Here is a 25,975-nt window from a genome sequence, read left to right as displayed (position 1 = left end):
CTAGTTCTACCAGCTGTGTAACTTTGGGCAGGCTATTTAACCTCTATAAAATGGGAATAATATTTGTACTTGGTTTTTGTGTTTCTTGTAAGGATTATATGAGATAATACATGTAAAGGGCCTAGAATGGTGTCTATACACAACAGTGCTCAGGTGATGCTCTGTCATTTAGAATTTGCTTTTTAAACTATAGAGGATTAAGCCTTTTACAAGGAAAGTTAAAGATGCAGATTTAAAGACTAGATACACCTAAGTGATCCTGTTCAGTTTTTGATGCTTACAATGGAGCTCCTAGGTGAAACAGAATCATAAGCCTCCTTAGGCCATAAGTTCAGATTCTAAAGATTTATTCCACAGCCTGATGTACATAATATATGAAGCAGTAAATTCCCAGCTTTTAACTGTAAGACATTTGATTCTGGAAATCCAAAAACCATGTTCTAATAGTGAGCTCTAAAAATCATTCTCAGTGTAACTCCATGAAAGCAGTGACTATGCCAACCTTGTTCACCAGTGCGTGCCCAGCCTTTTACATACTGGCATTAGTACGAGTTTAGTATGTGTAGAATGACTGACCAATTGACTATAAAAGGCAATGCCCTTTAATTCATAGAATTTTAGAGTTAGAGGGGGTCACCTGCTAATGGTGTCATAAATAAGGAACCTGAGGATAAATGACTTAGAACTAATTAAACAATTAACTGTGTAGAAGCAGGATCCAAGATGTTGACTCCAGGCCTTGGACACTCAAATAAGTGATTGCCTTCTGCAGATTTTTGCTAAATGTATTCTTAGAAACACCAGTCTCTTGGGATAGTCATGGAATAAAGAGTGGAAGGAGTTGTTCTGTGGGCAAAACTTTGGGGAAATATGGGGTTAAACTAATTAAACTGTGAATTTCAGCATTCTGGAGAAGGTTTGGCTCTAAAACCCCTTTAGAAATGAGGCTCTTTTGGAATCGATGGTCCATAAAACACATGGGAGAAGACAGATCGGTAGGTTTCAATAAATACTAACCATGCCCTGACTACATGCATCATGATAGAAACTATACAAAAAGTTAAGGTGAGTTAGACACCAAAGAGGTCCTGGGGCATTTCTGAGAGTGGAATGGGGTAAGAGAAGTGGCAAGGGCAAGAGAGAATTGTGGAAAGGCATGTATAATTTCAGTCTATGTCTGAATTTGGGAACAATCATGAGAAAGGCCCAAATTAAAATGCTATAGGGATTCAAAGTTGAGAGTTCCATGGAAGAAACAGCATTTGAGATGAATCTTGAAAGATGGATGTGAGTTTCTTCACTAAATGTCTGCTAATTTTTGTTTATCTGAAACTAACTTTATTTTACTCTCATTTATGAAATGTGGCTTTTCTGGATGTGCAATGGATAGTTACTCCTCTTCAACAGTTTGCATAATTATTCCACAGACTCCCTGCATCCACTATAACTCTTGATAAGCCTGACAGTCTAATTGTTAGTCCTTTGCCGTCCTTTTCTCTGCAGGTTGCTTTTAAGATTTTCTCAGTGTCTTTGGAGTTCCCCAGTTGCCCTATAACACATCTAAGGCATACATTTCCTTTTTAATTTATCTTTCCAGGGATGCACTGTATTTCCTAAACTTGGTCTTTCTACTGGTTCTGAAAAATTCTCAGCTATCTTTGCTTCAGATATTATTATATTATCCATCCTCTCTACTCTCTACTTTCAAACCTGCAATTAAAATTTTAATTATTAGGTTATTAAATTATTAGAACATCTCATTCTATCTTCTATATCTTTAAATTTCTCTTTCTTATTTTCCATTTTCTTTTTTCCTGTGCTACATTTTGAATGTTTTCTTCAAATATTTCTTGAATTCACTAATTATCTCTTCAGATATTTAACATGTTCATTAAATGTTTGCTTTCAACCATTTTATTTTTGTCTCTTTTTTATTCTTTTCCAGATCATCTTTTTTTGTTTTCTTATCTTTGGTTTTCCACTCCTTATTTCTTTAAATTTGTCAAATGTAGACATGCTATGTTAGATAGTCAACAGAATGTAGTGGTGAAGAGTGCAGACTCTAGAACCAACTGTCCGAATCCAGACGGTAGCTCTACCACTAAAGCTACCCAGGTGGTGCCTAGTGGTAAAGAACCCAGCTGCCAATGCAGGAGACATAAGAGACATGAGTTCGATCCCTGGGTCAGAAAGATCCCCTGGAGCAGGGCATGGCAACCCACTCCAATATCCTTGCCTGGAGAATCCCATGGACAGGTGGGTGGGCTACAGACTATGGGGTCGCAAAGAGTTGGACATGACTGAAGCGACTTAGCACACACACACCATTTAAGAAAGGCTGACCTGGAATAAATTACGTAGTCTCTCTATGCCTCAGTTTTTTCCTTTATAAAATGGGGATAACAGTAGTACTTGCTTCATCGTGTTGTTATGGGAAATAAATAAGTTAAAATTGGAAAAAAAAACTTCACAACAGTGCTAGCACCTAATAATTGTTCTAAATACTTCCATAAATGAAAACATACATCCAAATTTCTTGGGGTCTAAACTAGATGCTTGTTTTGACTCACTCTCTCTTTTGGTGGTCTGCCTCCTTCTGGGCTTGGTGATCTTGGATTCAAACTCATGCTTGGTGACTCTTGGCTTTCCTACTGAGTATTTGTATTTGTTTCTGTTGGGAGCAGAAGGAAAACACCAACCTGAGAACATACTTCACCCTTTTTGGAGGGTCCTGGCCTAAAGAGGAAGTGTCAGACCCTTGGCTTCCCCGTCGTCTGATGCTTTAGGATTCAGGCTGTGCTACAAGGCCCTTAGGACAACCCAGTGTTCTTATTTTCTCAGCACTCTTGGTTCCCAGTTCTGGTTTCAGCTCATATTTGAGGATAAGAGCTGTCCCTAGACAATGCCTTTATTACGTACAAGCCCAACCGTCCATTTAAAAAGTGATCCAGGAAAAAAAAAAGAAGTGACCCAGGAAATTCGCCAGTGGTCCAATAATTAGCATTGCACTTTCACTGCCGTGGCCTGAGTTCAGTCTCTGGTTGGGGAACTGAGATCCTGCAAGCCATGTAGCAAAGAACAACAACAAAAAAGAAACAAACAAAAAATCCAGTTCTTTTGTACTCAGAAGGGCTTCTGAGTATCTAGTTATCTATACTGCCAGAAGCTACCTCCTGCTTCGAATCAGTCAGCATGGGTTACCTTATGCTGCAGCAACAAACAATCTCCAGTGGCTTAGAAAAACAAAGGTTTGTTTCCTTTTATGCCACACGTCCATCCCAAGTCAGTCGGATCTCTGCTCCATGTGATCCGTACTCGGGGACTCAGGCTGAGGGGGCTTCGATTCTCTGGAAGAACATCAATCCTGTAATGGGAGCGAGAAAATACGGTGACATACTCCGGTTGTTAAGGGCTTCCATCTGGAAGTGACCCACGTCATTCACTTTTAATTAGTCAAGGCAAGTGCTCGGGCCACACCTAACTCCAAGGAGGTGCTTAGGAAGAACTGGAAATATCAGTGAACATCACTCACAATTACTACACGCTTTTTACACCTAATATTATAAACATCCTTATGTTCTCATATGGGCTGCCCTGGTGGTTTAGCAGTAAAGAATCCGCCTGCAATGCAGGAGACATGGGTTCAATCCCTGGGTCAGGAAGATCCCTTGGAGAAGGAAATGGCAACCCACTCCAGTATTCTTGCCTGGAAAATCCTGTAGAAGAGAAACCTGGCGGGCTACAGTCCATGGGGTCACAAAAGAGTCGGGACACAACTTAGCGACTAACCAACAAGAGTTCATATATGAATTTGGTAACTAATCTTTAAAAATATTATTATGAAGCTCCGCAACATAAAGAATGTAAAAATTTTATAATGTGTGTGTGCTCAGTCGCTCAGTCCTGTCCAATTCTTTGCAACCCCATGGATTGTAGCCCACCAGGCTCCTCTGTCCATGGCAAGAATACTGAAGTGGGTTGCCATGCCCTCTTCCAGGGATCTTCCCGATCCAGAGATCGAACCCAAGTCTTCTGCATTGGCAGGCAGGTTCTTTACCACTGACCCACCAGGGAAGCCCTAAACATAACATTTATTTTCTTTTAAAGAGATGATGAAGGATGTTCTGGAGAAAGAGGGCAGAGGGAGGATGTCTTTGAGAACTGATGAGTCTGTGAGGAGAAATTCCCCATCAGGAAGAAGTACAGAATCATCTAGAGGGGATTCATCCCCTGCCTCCTGGCAGGGTCTGGAAGGGCAGCATCTGGTGGTGAGGGGCTGCACATGTTCCCAGTAGCCTCCCTGGAGTCCTTCCTGAGCCCCAGGGGAGGTACAGAAGTACCTGGTTGGCCTGGATCAGAGGGCAGGGATTTGACTTATCAGCAATTAGAGCAGTCCTTAGCATGTGGTTAGGTGTTCAATAAACATTTGTTAAGTAAGTGAATGATGATGATAAGGTCAGGCCTTGGTGTTGCATAAGAACCTGAACTTCTATATGAGTCTGTGGATTGCAGAGAGGGAGGTGGCTACCTTTCTCACAGGCTAGGCAGGATGGGGACTTAGAGTCAGAATTAGGCTGATTTGGCTTCCCCAATGGGTTAGCCCTAAAGAATCTGCCTGCAATGCAGGAGATGGAGGAGACGTGGGTTTGAGCCCTGGGTTGGGAAGATCCCCTGGAGGAGGAAATAGCAACCTACTCCAGTATTCTTGCCTGAAAAATTCCATGGACAGCGGAGTCTGGAGGGCTACAGTCCATGGGGTTGCAAAGAGTTGGACATGACTGAAGGACAGGGCACACACATGAAGGAAAATAATAGCAACATCTTGCACACTTGTTAGGCATTTTTAAAAACTATTTCCTTGCATCCTTTGTAATGTGTTATGTAATATATCATATTTGTAAATTAACTTATTTGCAAATAAACAGTAGATAGTTATTGACTAGTGGATAAAGAATTTTCAGCACATTACTCATGAACAGGGTGAAGTGAAGTGAAGTGAAGTGAAGTGAAAGTTGTTCAGTCATGTCCAACTCTTTGTGACCCCATGGACTATACAGTCCATGGAATTCTCCAGGCCAGAATACTGATGTGGGTAGCCATTCCCTTCTCCAGGGAATATTCCCAACCTAGGAGTCGAACCCAAGTCTCCCACATTGCAGGCGGATTCTTTACCAGCTGAGCCACCAGGGAAGCCCCACTCATGAACAGGGTAAGAGCTGTAATTCTCAAAGTGAAGGTACAAAAGCTTCAGACATGCTCCCCAAGGGCGGCCCTGGGTGTGAGTCTAGTCTGTGGTAAACCAACAGGTGCCCCACTAGTCTTACCTGGGCTTTGAGGCCACAGGCTGCAGTGGAGAGGGTTAGGGGATGAATATAGCAGACGTGGGTTCTATTCTTAGCCCTGCCACTACACTGTCTCAGGTAAATCCTTCAGTCTTCTGTAAAACAAGTGCTGGGTTCAATGGTCCCTAAGACAGGGTTGAAGTTCAGCCTGTACACCCTGGGTCTGGCTATTCCAATCATCCCCAACTGGTCAGGTATCTACTATCCACTGCTTAAAAGTTTTGAATGTCGTCCCTACTCTCAAGTCTTTGCCATGTGAGGACAAGTCTCTTGCAGGTTTGCAGCAGACAGAGGTAATCTGGTTTCTCAGAAACAGAAGAATCACAGGAACCCATCCAAAACATTAGCTTATCCTGATTATAAATACTACTCCTAATGATTCCAGGAGCAATTGCTACGTGTCATATAAAACTGACTTCTTATCGCTGACCCTGTGCTTCAATTTTCCATTTTCTAAACTCCTCTAAATTTTTTATTTCTCCCTTTACTGTAAAGTAATATTTTCCTTGGCTTCAAAACATGTGGACACCTTCCCCACAATTGTGGAAATAATGGGAGGCTTGAGCCCAGAGCATCTGAGGTTCTCTCATGGAGCCTCACTGTTGCTCCTTGGGAGAAATCAAAACACAAAAAGAAGGCACTGCTGTAGCCAGACAGCCAAAGAGTAGTTTGTATTCTTTCATCTCCCCGTACCTTTGCCAATATTGTTTCCTCTGCCTGAAAAGTCCTCTCTACACTCTTTCTTTGGGTAAGTTTATATCCACTCTTCAATGTCCTTGGTCTATGGTTATTTTATTTCCATAACATTTGCACACCTTGGTATTACAGAACTTAGGACTCTGTAGTGTAAGTACTATTTGTAAGTCAACTTCCCAACGTGGAGAATCTACATCGTATGGAAAACCTGTGTTCATTTTTCTTTTTATTTTATTTTTTTAAATTGGAGGATAATTGCTTTACAAGTTTTGTTGCTTTCTGCCATACAACAATGTGAATCAACCATAAATATATATATATATGTGTGTGTGTGTGTGTGTGTGTGTGTGTGTATCTCCTCCCTCTTGAGCCTCCCCTCCCCCCAGCCCATCCCTCTCTTCTTCACAGAGCTCTGGGCTGGGCTCCTTGTGTTATATAGCAGCTATCTATTTTTTAAAATTTTATTTATTTTATATATATTTGGCTGTGCTGGGTCTTCGCTGCTGCATGGGCTTTTCTGTAGTTGTGGTGAGAGCCACTCTCTAGCTGCAGTGCGTGGGCTTCTCATTGTGGTGTTTCTCCCGTTGTGGAGCATGGGATCCAGGGTATGCGAGCTTAAGCAGTTGCAGCATGTATATTCAGTAGTTATGGCTCCCAGGCTCTAGCACACAGGCTCAATAGTTGTGGTGCCCAGGCCTAGTTGCTCAGCAGTGGGTGAGATCTTCCTGGATTAGGGATAAAATCGGAGTCTCCTGCATGGGCAAGCAGATTCTTTCCCACTGAACCCCCAGGGAAGCTCCAGCTATCTATTTTGCACATGACAGTGTATATATGTCAATGCTACTCTCTCAATTTGTCCCACCCTCTCCTTCCCCCTCTGTGTTCACAAGTTCATTCTCTACATCTGCATCGTTATTCCTGCCCTGCAAATAGGTTCATTGGTACCATTTCTCTAGATTCCATATATGTGCATTAATATGCAATATTTGCTTTTCTCTTTCTGACTTCATTCTGTATAACGGGCTCCAGGTTCATCCATCTCAGTTCAACTGACTCACATTCATCCCTTTTTATGATTGAATAATATTCCATTGTATACAGGTACCACAACTTCTCTATCCATTCATCTGTTGATAGACATCTAGTTTGTTTTCATGTCCTGGCTATTGCAAAGAGTGCTGTAATGAACACTTGGGTACATGTAAAAATCTGTGTTCTAATATCTAGCATGATACTCTCCCTTTTCTTTCTTTATAGTAGACACAGCATTACCACCTATACTCCTTTGGTCAGCCAGTCCAGGTCATACCATGGCCAGCACACAAAAGCCATGGCAGAAAGAGAGCCCAGAACAGAATAAACAATATACACTGCAGGACCCATTCAACTTAGCTCACCAGCTGGAAGCAGCCACAGTACTGTGTTAAGAACACTGAGGATAGCTCCTTTGCGCTAGATCTCATTGGCTGACAGCAACTGCTGACCCTCAAAAACCGGGACACACACTGCAATTTTACTTTGGAAAATATCTCAGATATAAGTAGTGTTATAATGAATTGGTTTTGAAGGGGGTACTACTGAATATTAAAAGTGTTTCCTGGTATTTGATTCTCAGAGGTTCTATACCTGTCAACAGTAAATCTCCTTTATTTAAATTACCTTGACAGGCTTTCCGTTCCTGTGCCACCAGGCAGTCCTATGCAAACAGTATGCCACCCGTATTAGTGTTCTCCAGAGAGGGCCAGAAAGATGTCCGTGTATACACAGAAAGAGATTGTAATGAATAAGCTCACATGATTATGGAGACTGGCAAGTCCAAAGTCTGCAAGGGTGCTAGGCCATAGGCTGGAGACCCACGGAAGAAGTGCAGTTTGAGTCCAAAGGCAGTCAGGTAGCAGAATTCCATCTTCCTCGGGCAAGGTCAGTCTTTACTCTATTGAGACCTTCAACTCAGTGGTAGAGACCCATGTTATCTTTTTTGAGACCCACTCACATTATAAAGGGTTAGCTGCTTTATTCAAAGATGTAAGTATTAATCTCAATGGAAACAATACCTTCACAGAAACATCTAGAATGATGTTGACCAAATATCTAGGTACTGTGGCCTAACCAAGTTGACACAGAAAATTAACCATCACACCTCTCATGTTCGATCGTTATCAGTGGCTGCCTTGAGGACCACTTTGCCTATGACTGAAGCCACATCCAGGCGTAACAGGAAGGCACACTCTTATGAACTAGTAATGTCTGCTCTGAGCACAGAAGGGAAGAGAGGCAGCCTGGGCCATATATTTTCTATTCGTACAATAGAAGTTTGGTTTGTATTTACTGAATGAGCAAGTGACAAATCTTGTCCATTCTGCCATTCAACCTCGGACAAGCCTTGATTCAAGATGTGTTCAAACTGAATTGTTTGACGTCAATCAGGCAAGCTGACCAAATTCTCATGCTCCTTGTGTATATGCACAAGAACACTCCCAGCAGCTTCATTATCAACATCCCCAAACTAGAAATAACCTGAAATGTCCATCAATGGTACGTGGGTAAATAAAAAATATTGTGCTATATTGAATACGAATGATAACTACATACAACCTGGATGACTCTTATAAACACGAGGTTAAACAAAAGAGCAAAAAGAACAAGGCATTAATTCCGTTTATCAAGTTTCAACACATAAAATTAAACTCTGTTCTATGTAGATGGATACTTAGGTGCTAAATAATTGTTTAAAAAAACAAAGCTATGATTCCCATAAAATGGCTGATAGTGGTTATCTCTAGGAGCATGAGAGATGCTATGAGGGGAGAATTCACAATATTACACTTCTTGATTTGGGTTTTAACTTTAAAACAACACGTTAAAATTGTATGCTTTTTTGTGCTTTTTTGTATGAATGTTAAACAATCAAAAAGTTAGACTTTTTCCCCTAAGTTTGGTTCCCTTATGCCAATTCCTAAGAAAAGAAAAAAGAAAAAACAGGCTGGTGTATAATTAAAAGAAAACTCAGCTACAATTAGCGTCGGTTCAGGCCTATAGGGGGAGCTCTCATGCCCTCCAGGCATTCTCAATTAGCTCAAACAGGAAGAGACTGCCCTGACAGCTCTCCTACATCTCCCACAGGCAAATGTTGCCTACCTCACTGTCCAACTGGAAGGAAAAAACTTCTCTCCCTGAAGGATTGTGCAGCCAATCCCAGACTGGAGCGGCCCAACCAATGAGAAGCTTCCATACTTTGACTCCCAGCTTCTCCCTCCCAAGTCTCCCCTTTCCCCTATGAAAGCTAGTTTCCCTTCTTTGTTCCCTGGGTCTGCCTATGGTCTTCCATAATTTGATACTCTGAGTTGCATTTCCTCTGGTTATTACCGAAAAAACTCACTTTTGCTGATAAAATAACTGGTGAAATTGAAAGTTGCTCTGTCATGTCTGACTCTTTGTGACCCCATGGACTATACAGTCCTTGGAATTCTCCAGCCCAGGCTACTGGAGTGGGTAGCCTTTCCCTTCTCCAGGGGATCGTCTCAACCCAGGGATTGAACCCAGGTCTCCCGCATTGCAAGCAGACTCTTTACCAGCTGAGCCACAAGGGAAGCCCAAAATAACTGGTGCTATTATATTATTAAAGCTGACACAGGGAACCCCAAGAAGCTGACCCAATCCCTGTTTAGCCTCTGGTCAAAGAGACCGGTGCATTCACTCTCCAAACTACTTCCCCACTGGTGTCTACTTTGGAGCTTTTTCTGTTTTGCTTCTTTCCCCAGAACAAATGTCTCCATTTTAGTAGTGATTAGATTTACAATATAACAAATTCAACAGTTGAAAGTCCTAAAATTCATCCTCAGTGAAACTTGCAAAGCAGCTGCAAAAAAGAGGAATGTCACTCATGGGATCAAAAGCCTACAAGGATTTCGTGGAAAAGTTCAGCAATGTGTGCATGCACGGCCTATTCTAAGCTGAGGGCTCTGTCAGAGGATAGTGGCCCTCTGTCTCACTATGAGCTGAGAGTGCCTGGGATAACTGGCCTTTGGAAAGCCGCTGGTTCCTATGCAGAAATCCTGCTACAAAGGACAGGTTCTCACGATCTGCCTTCTAGGATCCTAGGCTGAAAATTCAGAGTTGAGCTTCCAGAGAGTTAGAGAAAAGGCAAAGTGATTTTAAGGGCAGGTGCTGGAGGTTTACTTTCTTCATAGCTTTCAGTATTTAGAAATTTGTAGTTAAATACGCTTTCTTCCCTCTGGAAAACAGATTTCCCCTCTCTCTCACCTCTGCCTGGGGAATAACAAATTTCATATGGAAACCTGAAAACCCGAAGAGAAATATGCAATGCTTCAGACACCTCGTGTCGGACCGGCTGTCACAGACCCTGGTTCGGGTCAGGCTGTTTAAGCTTCTTTGGAACAAGCATTTATCTACTGCGGGGTCATTTTATAGATCCATTAAATCTACATTTTCTCTTGGGCTCCTTTCCTTAGCTCCCCTCAACCCTGCTCCAGTCACACACTCTAAAAATCCCCTTAAGCCCCAGAAATAAATCTCTATAAACTGCCAAGTGTTCAATCAGGCTTTTACTGTATCTCTTTGCAATTAGAATAAATTTACTGCTTGGAGAGATGGGGGGAAATATGCAAGGTACTCCTTGGATAAATACACCGCAGTGAGAAAAGTAGAGACTCTGTAAAAGTTATCTCAGTGAATTCAACAAGAATCAAGGTCACTGGAGCTGCTACATACCAGGGAATGTTAATTAATGGGCCTGCAGCTGGTGGTACCACTTGGCTGCTCTGCTCCAGATGCTTGCTCCATATTTCTCTCGTTTGTAGGACCATTCTTGGATCAAATCCCATCTCTTTTTTTCCTCCAAGTACAAAAAGTACATAAGTCTATCCTGGAAGGATGCCAACCTTTCAGAGAACTGAGCAAAGTGTTGTTTCTTGGCTATTTTTATCTCCTTTTAAAAGAGAGGTCACGCTATCACCTCTGGAGCTGGATTACTTGTAATTGGGCGTTCAAGCTGTGGTCTGAGGTCACCACTCTGGCACCATCCACCGGGAGGTGTCCTGAAGTCGGAGAGCAGCAACCGGCACTTGTAACTTCCCTTCAAACAAAAGCGGAAGGCACCTGAAAAGATGTACCTCTCTCCTTCACTGCACAGTCTGCATTTTAAGCCAGGCTGAAGACAAGGTGAAAACACAACCCAAGGCACTCGATGTCTCTGAGATGAAGAGGGAGAAAGAAACAGGAGAAAAAGGAGAGGAGAGTGACAGAAGAGGCAGAAAGTATTTCCAGGGTAGTTAATGCCATTTGAATCTGCTGGGAAGCCTTAAATGAGACCAGGCATGTAAACCGCTTAGCTGGACACAGGCAGCTATTGTTAATTGAAATAACACTTCAGCGTTGAGGTAGAACAGACGTGTTCAACACGGACTTGGGGCTGCCCTGGCTTGGGACTGTATTTAGGCAGTGCGTTACTCCAGTTAAACCTGGACTTTGGAGTCAGAAGGATCTGGTTTGGCGTCCCTGCTCAACCACTTAAGTAGCTGCGTGTCACTTGAGTGCTTAGTTATCTCTTTAGACCTCAACTTTCTCATCTGTATAATGGGGCTAATAATAGTATCTGCCTCAAGGCTGCTGAGCAGATCTCATGAAATAAAGCATGTGGGACCTTTGGCACAGTGCTTGATACATGTTAATCTCAAAGAATACTCATCGTGGTAATTGGGGCTTTTATGACTGTTTTCATAGGTCAGCAAGGGAAGAATCACAAGTGTTTCAGGAAAACAGTTTGCCTCTCCTGGCAGGTGAAGATGGCTTAAGAAGAGCAGTTTTTCCAAAGCAGTGAAAATGGTCCTGCTAGCCTCTATTGCAGCCAGGCTTGTTTTTCTACTCATTTGGAAACTTTCTTTCCTTCAGTGTTACACAGTGAGGAGACTGGGCGTTCTTCCCACAATGACAGACATGCAAATCTCGCCCAGAAATAACAGGGAAAATGCCTGACTCTGCTTCTTGAAGGAATTCTCCAGGTAGCGATTAGCCATAAACTCCAGGCTCAGGGCCCTGGAGATGGCTGCGCCCACTCCCCCCAAGCCAGGCAGGCTATCTTCAACTAGGGCTGGCTCCTTTATGAGAAAGACCAGCTTTACTGAGCCCTTTTTAAAGGGGGGAAAAAAAGAACATTCTGAAAAATTAGGAACTGTTCTCCATTACTACTTCCAAACTGTAAAATGATATTTGGGCCTTTTAAAAGACTTGGGAAATTTACTGAAATTAAGGAATATGGATTTAAAGGGAACCTTGGGGGATTAGATTTTTTTCTTCTCTTTGAAGCATTTGAAACAACTTTAATCTGCTTTCAGAGTGCTATGCAATTTGGCATGGCATTCTGGGAGAGTGTTGTTGCGTTCTTCTGGAACTGATACTTTTGTGCCCCTTTTAAAACCCATTTGGAGACATATTTAGGGTATAAAAAAACACTTGAATTTAAAGAACAAGACTATTTGAGGTAAAGGAATGGCTTCTAAGATGCTTCAAAGAAAATTTTAGATTTCTATTTTGGGCAAAAGAAAATCCAACAGAAACCTAGCTGGATATGCAGCCACGAAGATATAACTATTCACATAGAATTTCCTGGTTGTTGGTCCTCTTATGTAATTATATAATAAATGATACGTACTTTACAAAATGCAGAACGTTGCATACACACTCATGTAATAGCACTGCTCTGGGAGGCAGGTTTTATAATTTTTGTTTTATTGACAAGGAAGCTGGGGCTCAGGGATTCAGATTTTGCTTAAAGAAAATCTTGGCTTGGCCAGTCCGTTCTTTCAGGTTTTTCCTAAGTTGTTACAGAATCCAGATGAATTTTTTTGGCCAACCCAATATATTAATAATATGCCGAGAACTTGAACTTGGGGCTCTGGGTGTTAATCCCCATAGTTTCTCCACAACACCCCGTCACCTTTATCCTGCCATGTGGTCTAGGCAGCCCCCGTCAACCTTTGATGCCTCAGTTTCCTGGCCTGTGAGATGAGAATGATACCTCTTTAGCTTGCTTTCAGGGACTGGTGGATAGGTTTTCCTGGGCCAAGTCTACCATGATGTGACCAAGAAACAGTGAATGATACACCTGAATGAAATACAGTTGGCCTTCCTTATCTGCGGGGATTTGGTACCAAGAGCCTCCGCAGAAGCCAAAATCGGCGGATACTCAAGCCCCTTATATAAAACGGTATATGACAGTGAAGACTCAGCCGGAGGTATTGAGAGGTTTCCCATTCACGGACAGACATGAAGGGCAGACTGCTGAGCCCAAAGAAGTATTGCTAACATTCTGTTACCCCAGGAATGCTCCAGAGCGCTGCAGAAGATACACTCTGAAGCTTTAAAATGACATTGGTTGCAAAGGACAAGTGCAGAATGGTTACAAAACTGGTAGGGGACTTGGAAGCTGTGAATAATTGTGAATTGCTCATGATCCCAGGGGATGGAGAACCCGCAGAAGGGGCAAATAAGAAAATGAGGGTACATACTTGTCCGTCTGGGGCCTTAATTCCCTGAAGCCATAAAAGAGGAGATAAGTGTATTATCAAAAGGAGTGGAAACTCAACAGCTGTGCGATCCTAGAAGAATGTACGGTTTTAAAATGTCTAGGAAAATAAGATATTTCTCCTATTTATTCAGTTATTGCAAAAGGATATCTATTCATTGTCAAAATAATTGATAGAGAAGTGTAGCATGAGAAAGTGACAATTCTTCTTTCATCTGTTCCTCCCCTAACTTCCTACTAAACTTCACCAGCTCCCAATCATGTACTCTGTGTCTCCTATAGTTTTTCCATTTAATACTGTGTTTGTGTGTGTGTATTTAGGTGCATGTTATACAGATTCACATATGTGTTTTTAAATGGGGTCTCACAGCACCTAGTTTTGCAACTTGCCTTTTTCTAACTTTACAATGGATCATAGATACTTGCTCACACAGACCTCTCATTCCCTGCCCCCAGCTTTACTGAGATACACTTGACAAATCAGAGTGGTATATATCTGAGGTGCTCAATATGATGATTTGGTGTGTATATATATATATTGTGAAGTGGTTATCATAATTGAGCTAGTTAACATGTCCATTACCTCACATAGTTAGCATATTTTTCTATGTGGTGCAAAGCTCTACTCCCAGCAAACTTCAAGAACACAATACAGTAACTAGAGTCACCATGCTGTCCATTAGATCTCCAGGACTTATGCAGCATGCAGGACTGAAACTTTTGTACATTTTGATGAATATCTCCCCATTTCCTTCAAACTCCAACCTTAGGCAACCACCACTTTAAAATTTCCGCTTCTATGAGTTCAGCTTTTTTAGAGGCCTCCCTCTCATTCTTTTTAAAGCATGAAGACGGTTCCATCATATGGCTATACCATAGTTTACTTAACCCCCTTTCCATGGATGGAGATGTAGGTAACTGCTGTGTTTTTTCCCCCTTAACTATTACAAATAATGCTTCAGCATATAATAATGAGGGGTTCCTCAGTGGCTCGGGGGTAAAGAATCCGCCTGCAATGCAGGAGCTGTAGGAGCCATGGGTTTGATCCCTGGGTCAGGAAGACCCCCTGGAGGAGGGCATGGCAACTCATTCCAGTATTCCTGCCTGGAGAAGCCCATGGACAGAGGAGCCTGGCAGACTACAGTTCATAAGGCCACAAGGAGTCGGACACAACTGAAGCAACTTAACATGCACACATAAAATAATGATGGTTTATTAACATAAAAGAAAACAATCTAGGGATGAATGAGCTAGGGCAAATTTGGGAAGATAGTTCATAACAAAACTCTCACTGTTTGAGCCCAGTGTGGGAAATCAGAGGTGAGTAGAACCGTCTGAGTTTAGCTCTCCATGTGTCACAGTGACAACCGGCATGGAAGAACAAACCCAGGGGGAAAAAAAGAAGTTACAGAAAGCAAAAAAGAAAGCACAGCAAGATTTTTGAGCGGTCAGGTGAACTGAATTAAGGATCATTATCAAATGTTCAGAAACTGTACAGAGAAACTAGCTATAAAGCTCTGATTGGTGGCATTGTAAGATGGAAAATGATGGCGAGGGTGAGAAAATGTTTGAGCATTTAGTCTCCATGACAATCCCTCCCTACCCCCTCAGGATAGGGGCTGTGTCTTAGTCCTTCGTAGCCTTGATACTGGGCAAAATTCCTGACAAGTAAAAGGTGTTAATAAGTACTTAAAAAGCAAGGAATACTTCTCTCCAGAGAGCAAAGCCTTTTGGACATAAGCCAGCAGAACCTATCTGAATGTAGATAAATCTTGATTTGTGATGTAAAAAATAACTTGAAAATATAAAAATATTATCTTGAGTTGAAATGCAGTAAGTTAAAAAATAGTTTCACTAAAAAGCCTCTGTTTGTAATTTACCTGACATATTTCTCTGCTTACTGTTCTTTGTGTTTTAATTCATTGCCTGCTCACAAATATATTAAATTGTAACCGGACAATAAATTAAAAAAATGTTAAATCGACCCCATCTTCTTAAACCCATCACTAAGTTGTTTTGTGTCTAGTTGCCACTTCTGCCAGTTGGCTGATTTCTGCTGCTTGGCTTCAGCATCCATGCTCCTAAATGAAGTAAAAAGAATCAAGTGCCCCATGGCACGTCTTCAGTCTTGTTAACCAGGAATTCAAGAGAAAAGTTTAAGACATAATCCTGTGTGTGATGGTCCTATTGATTAGGTAACTATGTTCCAGTCAACCAGAGATCAGATAACTTGACTTGGGTGTGTGTGTACATTCCTGAAGATATTTTTATGAGAAAAGGATAAGCGAAAGATAAGCAAACTGATGTGAGGGATTTACTTTTAAAGGGGAGAGAGAGAGGAGTCAGCTTGATCATCCTCACCTTCTGCATCAGAGTCAGAAATTTACCAAAAATACACCAAAGGGAAGATTGCCAACCCCTGTGCAATTCATCAGTTGAATTCTCCAGAGTGGTAATCCATACTCATTATGACCTTAACATACTAGGGGAAGAAAGATTGAATTAAATTCAGTAGAATCACTGGTATTACATTTCAAAGCTCCATATATTCATTCATTCCATAAATATGAGCAAACCCACTAGATAATCAAAAAGACCATTCTTGAGTCATTCTGAATCAGGAGGATTGTTCTGCAGTCTTTTAATGAGTTCAGTACCCCCTCAACCCCGCACCCCCCAAAACTCTCTGCATCCTCTTTGTCCATTGGAGCCGAAGTCCGAGTTCATGATGAGACACACTTCGGAGTGCTCTCGCTGGCAGGGCAAGCGGGGTGGAGCTGGAAGAGGATGTGAGGAGCTGCAGGACTGCAGACATTCTTCAGTCACCTTGGCAAAGCAGACATGCCCTCCTCTCTGATGGCTGACAGAACAGCAGCAACGACCGCCACGAGACTCGGTTCGACACAACCTGACTACAAGAGCGTTTCAGGTGGTGCTTATGTAGGTTATGTGACCGCGCAGCGCTATACAAAGATCTCAGCTCTTACGTAATCATTATTTGCAAAACGTGGGGCAAGAGTGAGAGGCTGTGAGGGTGAGGAGAGCCTGACTACTGCTCTCTTGGCTGGGGCTCTTTCCCTACAGCTCTGAGTTGGCTTATGGAGAGATTTATTTGCAGTGTGGTGACCCAGTGGCCTTGTAGAAGAGAGAAGGAGTGATCAGTTTAGGAAGTCATCCTTTAAATTGTCCTTTTGGCAGGGTGGCTCAGAGGGTAGAGAACTAGGCTGGGGTCAGAAGTCTTGGGTTCCAGACCTTTATTATTATAGTGCTGTGTGACTCTGGGCTTCAGTTTCTTCATCATAAAATGAAGAGTTCAAAAAGGTGACTGTCGTACGGGGTTGAGTGCCTTCCATCAGCGTATAGCTGTTTTTCAGTCACTAAGTCATGTCTGACTCTTCCCAAACCCAGGGACTGTAGCCCAGCAGGCTCCTCTGTCCGTGGAATTTTCCAGGCAAGAATACTAGATTGGGTTGCCATTTCCTTCTCCAGGGGAATCTTCCCAACCCAGGAATCAAATCCATATCTCTTGTATCTCCTGCATCGGCAGGCAGATTCTTTACCACTGCACCACCTATAGGATAAAGGATGCTGATAAGATCATACCAAGGTAAGTTTCCAAATCCTAAAGACTTATGAGTCTTTATAGAAATGAAAACAAAACTCTACAGAGATTCTAAGGGGACTCTTCAAGGACACCAGCCCTGGGGTGGGTTTTTCATCCCAAATCAGATGTTCTTTGTACTCAGGGATCCTGGTGAGAGGGCTCCCTCCTAAACTAGATCGGCTGTAAGCCCTGTTCTTCCTGAAGGCCAAGATAACCTGGAGTTTGCATCAAGGTATACATCTGGCATAGGGTGCTACGCCAGCAGTTCCATTTCCAGTGCTCTGCCCAGAAGGGTCTTTGTTGGTATTCCCTTGAGCTCTGTGAGACCCACCCAAGGCACTAAGTCAGGCTGCATCTTCCCTCAGTTCCCATCTCAAAAAGAAACCTCAGCGTCTCTCAAAGAGAAGCCTTTCATAGGGCTGTTGATTGGGGTTGAAACTGAACTCCCTGGCCCTGACAGAAGACATCATTTGTCTCATAGTTGTGACCCATTTGGAGGAGTTAAGAAAGCCTCAGCTCTTGGGCTCTTTACTTCTGTAACCTCTGTCAGGCAGATGATGCCTCTTGTTATCTTTTGGTAATTTTAGGTACCTAGAGTTGTTCTAGAAGAAGAGAATCATAAAGATGAGTTTTCTGAATTGTTTCTCTAATCTGATTAGATTTAAAAGCACTAAGGACCGTATTTTCTGTAGTAAAGAGGATACTGACATTCCATGGTATGTTGCGGCAACAGAGATATTCAAAATAAGATCACTGAATACTCCGAAACAAATACTTGTAAAAGGCAACGTTCTTGAAAGGAAACCCATTTCTGGCTCTTACATGAAAGAGTTGTCCTCTCCTACCCTCACCCCTTTCCAGATATGACAAAGACTTAACGCTACCTTGAAGAATTTGACTTTGGAAATGGCCGGTTTCTCTTTGCTGAAAGCCCTGGGGCTGGGAGCAGCAGCCTGGAGGCAGCCTGTGTTGTGTTACTTGGCCAGGAGAAATCTCTTGAGGCAACATGAAATTATGTCTCTTTGGGTCATTTACTTTTCTCCTAAGAGTCAGTAAAATAATAACACCACCATAACAATAGTGATCACTCACATGGCCCTTGCTATGTGCCAAGTACATAGCTCTTAGCCACAGACAGATTCATGTTTTTAATTTTTACAACCACCTTATGAGGTAGGTATTATTGTTAATCCCATTATACAGTTGGGGAAATGGAGGCAAAGTCAAATAGCTACCAAGGAGGTATGTAGGATTTGAACCCAGGAAGTCTGGCTCCAGAATCTAGTGTCTTAGCACAGCTGGGTGATGAACAGGTTTGGACTGAATCCTGGCCCCGGGGATAGGGTCTTGGACTAGACCCTGAAACTCTTCCAGCCTCTACCTCTGAATTTTAACATAGGAATAGTAACAGTTTCTGCCTGATAGAAATGCCGCAAGATTGAAATGGGTTGATAAATGTAAAGGGTTTGGTCCAGGGCCTGCCGTATCAAAAGGGCTCAATAAATGGGCTTCCCATCCTCTGAGATGCTAATGTGCAGTTGTTGCAAATATTATTTTCTCCCAGTTTGGACCCTGTCTTTTCATCCTCTTAGTATCTTTCACAGAGCAAAAGGTTTTAATTTTGGCGAAGTCCAATTTATAGATTTCTTTCCTTTTATCAATGGTGCCTTTGGTGTCATATCCAAGAACCCTTTATCAAGTCCTAGGTCCTGCAGATTTTCTCTTAAAATTTTTATAGTGATGAATGACTTTTTGAAAGGGCATTTTTTTCCAAAATAAAAAAGAAAGACATGCCTATTGTAGACCATTTGGAATATAAGGAAAAACTCAATGAGGAAAGTTAAAATCACCAATCAAATCAACATACAGAAATACATTTGGTATTAGATTTAAGGTTTTGCAACTTTAATAAAAATGTCACATCTTTTATAATGAGGAAACAGAATTCTCCAACAGTAAACTGCATTATTGAGTACCAACTGGAGTGCTGATGGTAGGTGCTTCTCTTAATGCCAAGATCAGCTGGGGGAGTTGCCATTCAGAAAACACTAAGAACTACTGACCCAAACAGTGAAACTCATGTTTATGAACTGCAGCTGTTAGTCACAGGCTGTAATTGCCCCACCAGATAAAGAAACTATTTAAGAGAGCAGGTTGCTATAGCTGAAAAGAAACAGAAAATAATCTTTTTGGAAATCACAGGATTGTAACTAAGGGGAATGTCAGGTTTGAGGGTGGAATGGATCTTTGTGTATTTGCTGACTTGGAGACGGACAGGCTGATCTGGCATGAAGACAGTCCAGCCCTGGCTGCTGTTCTGTTTTGCTGGAGAGTAATAGATTGAGGAAGGCTTCCGTGATGGCTCAACGGTCAAGAATTTGCCAGCCTGTGCATCTGATGCGGGTTCGATCCCTGGGTCCGCAAGATCCCCTGGCAAAAGAAATGGCTACCCACTCTAGTATTCTTACCTGGGAGATCCCATGGACAGAGGAACCTGGCAGGCTACAGTCCATGGGGTTGCAAAAGACATGACTGAGCAGACACACACACATACACACAGCCAGTGGAGGATCCCTTTTTCAAGTCCAGGTATGTGGGGGCTTCCACAGCTAGAATCCCTCCAGCCTACCCACGTCTGATTCTGATACCTGGAATTCTGCCTCTTGTCCCACCGCCATCACCTGTCTGGCTTGTCAAGTCAGTTGGTAACACCTGTGATCAGGGCACTGGCCTTTATTAGTACACACTCGCCCCTGCCCTCCCATCCCACCTCTGCGCAGAATACCTGAGGTGATCTTAAAATAAAGCATTAGACATTTCAAGAGACATCCCTCCCTACCTTCATTGCCAACCTTCTGAAAAGCTGATACATTTCCAAAGGGCATTTTGAATGAAAGAGGTGAGATTTGCTATTTAAATTGTTTAGTGAAGTTAAGGAATAATTTTGAAGTTTAGATTTTCATGTATCAAGTTTGCACCCAGTGGAACATCACGTGAAGTACTTAACTATATACATGCAAAGAAAATTCTATTTCTTGATTACCAAGTAAGTATCACTGTTGTTGGTTGAATTTTGAGGAATCAAGTATAATCCTAGGATGGTGACTGGTACAAAAAATTTCATGAAAACTCAGATTAAAAGTTAATTATGTGGTGAAAATTGCAATCTAAATGCTCATCCAAATATATATAATTATAAATTATTATATATTCATTCAGAAGCTTGACATTTATTGCCACAGAAAGGTGCCTACATATACTACTTTTTTAAAAATTTGTTATAAATAAACAAGTAGAATTGGATCCTGTTCTTTAAGAGGCACTGGGAAAGACATACAGTTGTCTCCCTTTATCCAAGGTGGTTACAGTTCAGGACTCCCAATTGGATGCCTGAAACTGTGGATAGTACTGGATCCCAGATATACTGTTTTTTCCTGTACATACAAACTGGTGGTAAAGTTTAATTTATAAATATATAAGGTATAGGACATTAAGGACAATAATAATAAAATACAATAATTATAACAATGGTGCATGCTAAGTCTCTTCAATCGTGTCCAACTCTTTGCAACATTATGGACTGTTCAGTTCAGTTTAGTTCAGTTGCTTAGTCGTGTCCGACTCTTTGCGACCCCATGAATCGCAGCACGCCAGGCCTCCCTGTCCATCACCAACTCCCGGAGTTTACTCAAACTCATGTCCATCGAGTCAGTGATGCCATCCAGCCATCTCATCCTCTGTCGTTCCCTTCTCCTGCCCCCAATCCCTCCCAGCATCAGGGTCTTTTCCAATGAGTCAACTCTTCACATGAGGTGGCCAAAGTATTGGAGTTTCAGCTTCAGCATCAGTCCTTCCATTGAACACCCAGAACTGATCTCCTTTAGGATGGACTGGTTGGATCTCCTTACAGTCCAAGGGACTCTCAAGAGTCTTCTCTAACACCACAGTTCAAAAGCATCAGTTCTTCAGTGCTCAGCTTTCTTCACAGTCCAACTCTCACATCCATACATGACCATTGGAGAAACCATAGCCTTGACTAGACGGACTTTTGTTGGCAAAGTAATGTCTTTGCTTTTTGATATGCTGTCTAGGTTGGTCATAACTTTCCTTCCAAGGAGTAAGCGTCTTTTAATTTCATGAATCCGCCGTAATTCTCCAGGCAAGAATACTGGAGTGGATTGCCGTGTCCTCCTTCAGGGGATCTTCCCAACCCAGGGATCGAGCCCGTGTCTGTTACATCTCCTGCATTGGCAGGAGGGTTCTTTACCACTAGAGCCATCTGGAAAGCCCCAATTATAAGAATATACTGTAAAAAAAAATTACATAAACTGTCTCTCTCTCTCTCAAACTCTAATATTGTACAAATTTAATGCTTTTTCCATCTTAATTCAGCACTCTCACTCACTATGGCCCTAAGTTTTTCAGTTAGAGGTGCAACAGCAAAACTAACACAAATTTCTTTTTCCTCCGTCACAATTCCATGGATAGAAAACTTATTCTTACCATGGATCTTAGCAACTTCAGCACAGTAAAGATTTTTTTTCATTACTTATTAAATCGAGAACTTTCACCTTTTCACTTTGAAGGAAGCACTTTATCACTTTACTCTGGCATGTCCAAATTGCCAGCATCACTACACTAATGAGCTTTGGGGTCATTATTAACTAAAATGAGGGCTCCTTGAACACAAGCACTGTGATACCTAACTGTTGGACTGATAACCAAGATAGCTACTACATGACTAAAGAGCGAGATTTCATGGAGAAAGAGATAATTCACATCCAGGGCATGTCGGAGCTTTGGGCCCAACTTTATCAGGCTACACAGAGTTTAAGACTTATAAATTGTTTATTTCTGGAATTTTCCACTAATATTTTTGTTATGTGGTTGACTATGGGTAACATAAATTGTGAGAAGTGAAATCTTGACTAAGGGGGGACTTCTGTATACCAAGAGAATATTAGTGATAATCCCTGGGTCATTCAGTTATGACAAATTTTATTTTTCATTTTGTCCTGAGTTTTCCCAAGCTAATTGCATTGAGCTTGTACTGCCTTAATAGTCAGAAAACAAGAAAGAAAACTAATTCCCCACAATGGTCATCAGGTGGCATGTTAAACAGAACTGTATCTGTAGTTTACAATTTTAATAGTTTTGTAAGTTATAAAAAGCTCATAGTTAAAATATTCAAAAGGGAGAATAAGATGAAAAATAAGACTCTTTTCCTTGCAAATCCTCAGACCCCCTTCCACATGTAACTACTGTCAGCAAAAATATATATTTAAAGGTGAAATTGAATAGACAGAGCAGATCTGAAATAAGGAAGCTAATGTGAAGAAGCCCCAGACAATCTTGAAGAGAAGTGAATAAAACTCACCAGCTACCACCTAGCCCTCTCTCAGGACATTCCTTCATAATCATATGCCACTTCACATAAAGGAAATCACCCTCTTTACACTTTGAACACATGGGTTCCTAGAGACACTGACACCTAGCCAAGCATGCAAATTAGTACGGACTCTAAATTCCAAATGAATCAAATCAAATTTGAACTTTGTAGCACATTGGGTAGAGAGTCACAGAAGCAGCAGACCCTGCCCCTGGGTGTGGGGAAAGCTCTTCCTTCTCGCCCATACCCACCCCCCTACCCCCTGCCGTCTTGCCCAGATGTGCTTATTTAATAGTTTAATATTTGACACTTTCTCATCCCCATGTGTGTGTGTGTGCTCAGTCGTGTCCAACTCTTTGCCATCCTGTGGACTGTAGCCGACCAGGGTATGCTGTCCATGGGATTATCCCGGCAAGAATACTGAAAAGTGAAAAAGTGAAAGTGAAGTCACTCAGTCATGTCCAACTCTTTGAGACCCCATGGATTGTAGCCTACCAGGCTCCTCCATCCATGGGATTTTCCAGGCAAGAATACTGGAGTGAGTTGCCATTTCCTTCTCCAGGGGACCTTCCCGACCCAGGGATCCAACCCGGGTCTCCTGCACTGCAAGCAGATGCTTTACCATGGGTTGCCATTTCCTCCTCCAGGGCATCTTCAGACTCAGGGACCAAACTCAGGTCTCCTGCACTGGCAGGCAGATTTTTACCACTGAGGCCCCTGGGAAGCCCCAGTCTCATTCCCCATGCTTTAGCTTAAATGTCGCTTCCTCAGAGAAGAGACAAATGGCCTTGGCTGAATTGGTGTAACTCCCCCTACACCCTTTATCCTCTCACCATTCCTGATAGTATCCTTGGGAACACCTATCACCATTTGTACTTTTTCACTTTATGTATTTATGCCTGACCCCCACCTCTCCCCTCTCCTCAGGTTGTAAACTTCACAAAAGCAGGGACCCTGTGTGTGTGTTTGTGTGTGTTTAATAGCTGACTTTGTTTAGTCAGCTTTCAGTCCATAATAGGCATTTAATAAAGCAATGTTAAAAGATGAAATATTTTACCAGTTCATTTTTGAGCTGATATTCTAATTTTATAAATGTTTTAGATAATGGCTTGCCCTTAAATGGTAGGTCCGTTCATTTCTTCATTCAGTCAACCAGCAGATTTTTGTTAAGTGCCTGGTATTTGCCAGGCCTTGTGCTAGGTACTGGAGATAGAGGTGCCCAGCAAGGAAGAGAAATCAAAACAGGCATATACGTTCTAGGGAGACACGAGCTGTAATACAGGTTTTAGGGAAGCACTGAGTTAGTAATTTCCTGAGCCTTATGAGAACCACAGCTGATTTTTTTCTCCACCCAAGTCACCCTGTGGCATCCATTCAAACTCAACAACTTCATACCCAAAACGTTGACTGGGGTTATCTGTGTATCTGTAAGTTTGTATAGAAAAGATGATAATCAATTTTTTAAACAGAGATTAAATAGTGTAAGAGGTGACACCAAGAGCAGACGAGTGAGAAACCAGACGAATAGTTTTAAAAACGACCTCTGCAAAGCAGGGCTCTATAAAATGCATTCTCTCTCTCTCCTCCATCCTTTCCTCCCTCCCTCCTACTTTCTCTCTCACACACAGCTCAGACACAAGACACGGAGAAGCAAATGTTTTCTGACTCGATGACTTCAGCGGATTAACGCTCCTTTGAAAGTGATATTGCCACAGCCATAACGTGTTTATGTGTAACACAGACACCTTTATGTATAATGCAGACGTGTCTGTGTGGGGAACATTAACATCCTGGCCTTGTCATTTAGCGAGGTAGGAAGTTCAGCCTAGAACTCGAGATCCCCAAAGCCTTGGGAAATCTTGATACGGGAGGAGGGAGCAGGAGAGAAGAAGGGAGATTATTTTAAGGGTTATTTCTCTTTTTTTTCTAACCCTCCTGGGCTTACCTCCTACTCTCAAAAAACAATCCTTTGCCAGCACAGCTGGGATGGTTGTCAGGCAGAGGTATCCTGGCTGAGGATAGCAGTCATCCAAAAAGAGTCAATTAGAAGATGCTGGTAAATCACAGAGACACTAAAGTGAGAGTTCCATTTTCTAATAACTTGATGGCAAAATATTTATTTGAGACCCTGACACTCCGTCCCCAAAGAAACAAATTAAGAAGTGTATTTTCTCAAGAATGTTCTTTACATATCAAAATATATCCTGGAAATTATCTTTTTACTTTAATATTTTAAAACTATTGTTCTTTGTAAATTATGAAAGTTACCCAGGCTTACTATAGCAAAATCAAACAATTCAAAAGTATATCAAGTAAAAAGTTAAAGTCTAGCTCTCTCCCCTCTCCCACTACCCAAAGCAGCACTGTCCCATAGAAATGTAATGTGAACCACATATGCAATTTAAAATTTTGTAGCAGTCACATTAAAAAAGTAAAAAGGAACAGGTGAAACTAGTTTTATATATTTTATTTAACCTGATGTATCCAAATATTATTGCTTCAACATGTAATCAGCAAATTATTCATGAGCTAAAAATGATTGAGATATTTTCCGTTATTTTTTGTACCAAGTTTTCTTGGTACAAATCTGGTATGTGTTTTATACTTATAACATGACTCAATTTGGATGCTAAATTTTCATAGAAAAATTTGACCTATGATTGAGATGTTTTAAAACATACAGTTGAAAAAGATTCACATATCCAAGTTGTTGCAAACACTACAAAGTTTTCCAATAACTGAAGTACCAGTTTTTAAGTTAAATATGAAGTAATTAAAATGAAATAAATTTAAAAAATGTGATACCTCTATTTCATAGCCACATTTCAAGTACTCAGTAGCCATATGTGTTTGTAACTACCATATTGTAGCACATAGTCCTGTGGGAAACACTGTTGTAAGTTTGGTGTGGAACCTTCTTCACTTTTTCTCCATTCACATATACATAAATACATAATTTAACAAACATATGTATGTTACACATATCTGTATTTAATTTCAGAAAATTGTGCTATATATTTTATTCAATCTATGTTTTCAATTAAAGTTATATTTTGGATATTTTTCCATTACAGAAGGATCTGTATTTTTTAAATAATGCTTGTGTAGTGGGTTTATTGAACCACTTCCCTACTAATGGGCACACAAGTTGTTTCTCATGTTTTACATTTATAAATGCTAGTATTTCCGTAGGATACATCCCCAGAATTGACTCTTCTGAGCCAAAGGGTATATGCATCAAAACATCTGAATGCTAAAGCCAAATTATCCTCCCAAATGGTTAGGCCAAATTTTATTCTACACTTTTGGCTGTCATTTCTTGCCAACACCTGTAAATACTTGAAATGCCAGAATCATAAAACATGAAAAAGATCTTAGGGATCATCTATTCCAGTCCCTTT

General features: G+C 41.5%; 1 long non-coding RNA gene across 1 annotated transcript in view; it reads right to left on the bottom strand.

Annotated features, from left to right (window-relative positions):
• The window catches only part of LOC133054853 (uncharacterized), a 63,501-nt gene that overhangs the window by 15,622 nt on the left and 21,904 nt on the right, over positions 1 to 25,975 (bottom strand). Inside the window, exon 2 of the long non-coding RNA XR_009692522.1 lies at positions 3,202 to 3,364. This is a non-coding gene — a long non-coding RNA (uncharacterized LOC133054853). The remainder of the gene's footprint in view (positions 1 to 3,201; positions 3,365 to 25,975) is intronic.

Source organism: Dama dama, chromosome 1, assembly GCF_033118175.1.
Source record: "Dama dama isolate Ldn47 chromosome 1, ASM3311817v1, whole genome shotgun sequence".
Lineage (NCBI taxonomy): Eukaryota > Metazoa > Chordata > Mammalia > Artiodactyla > Cervidae > Dama > Dama dama.
The sequence above is the reverse complement of the archived record's forward strand: the minus strand, read 5'-3'. Positions and strand labels throughout refer to the sequence as shown.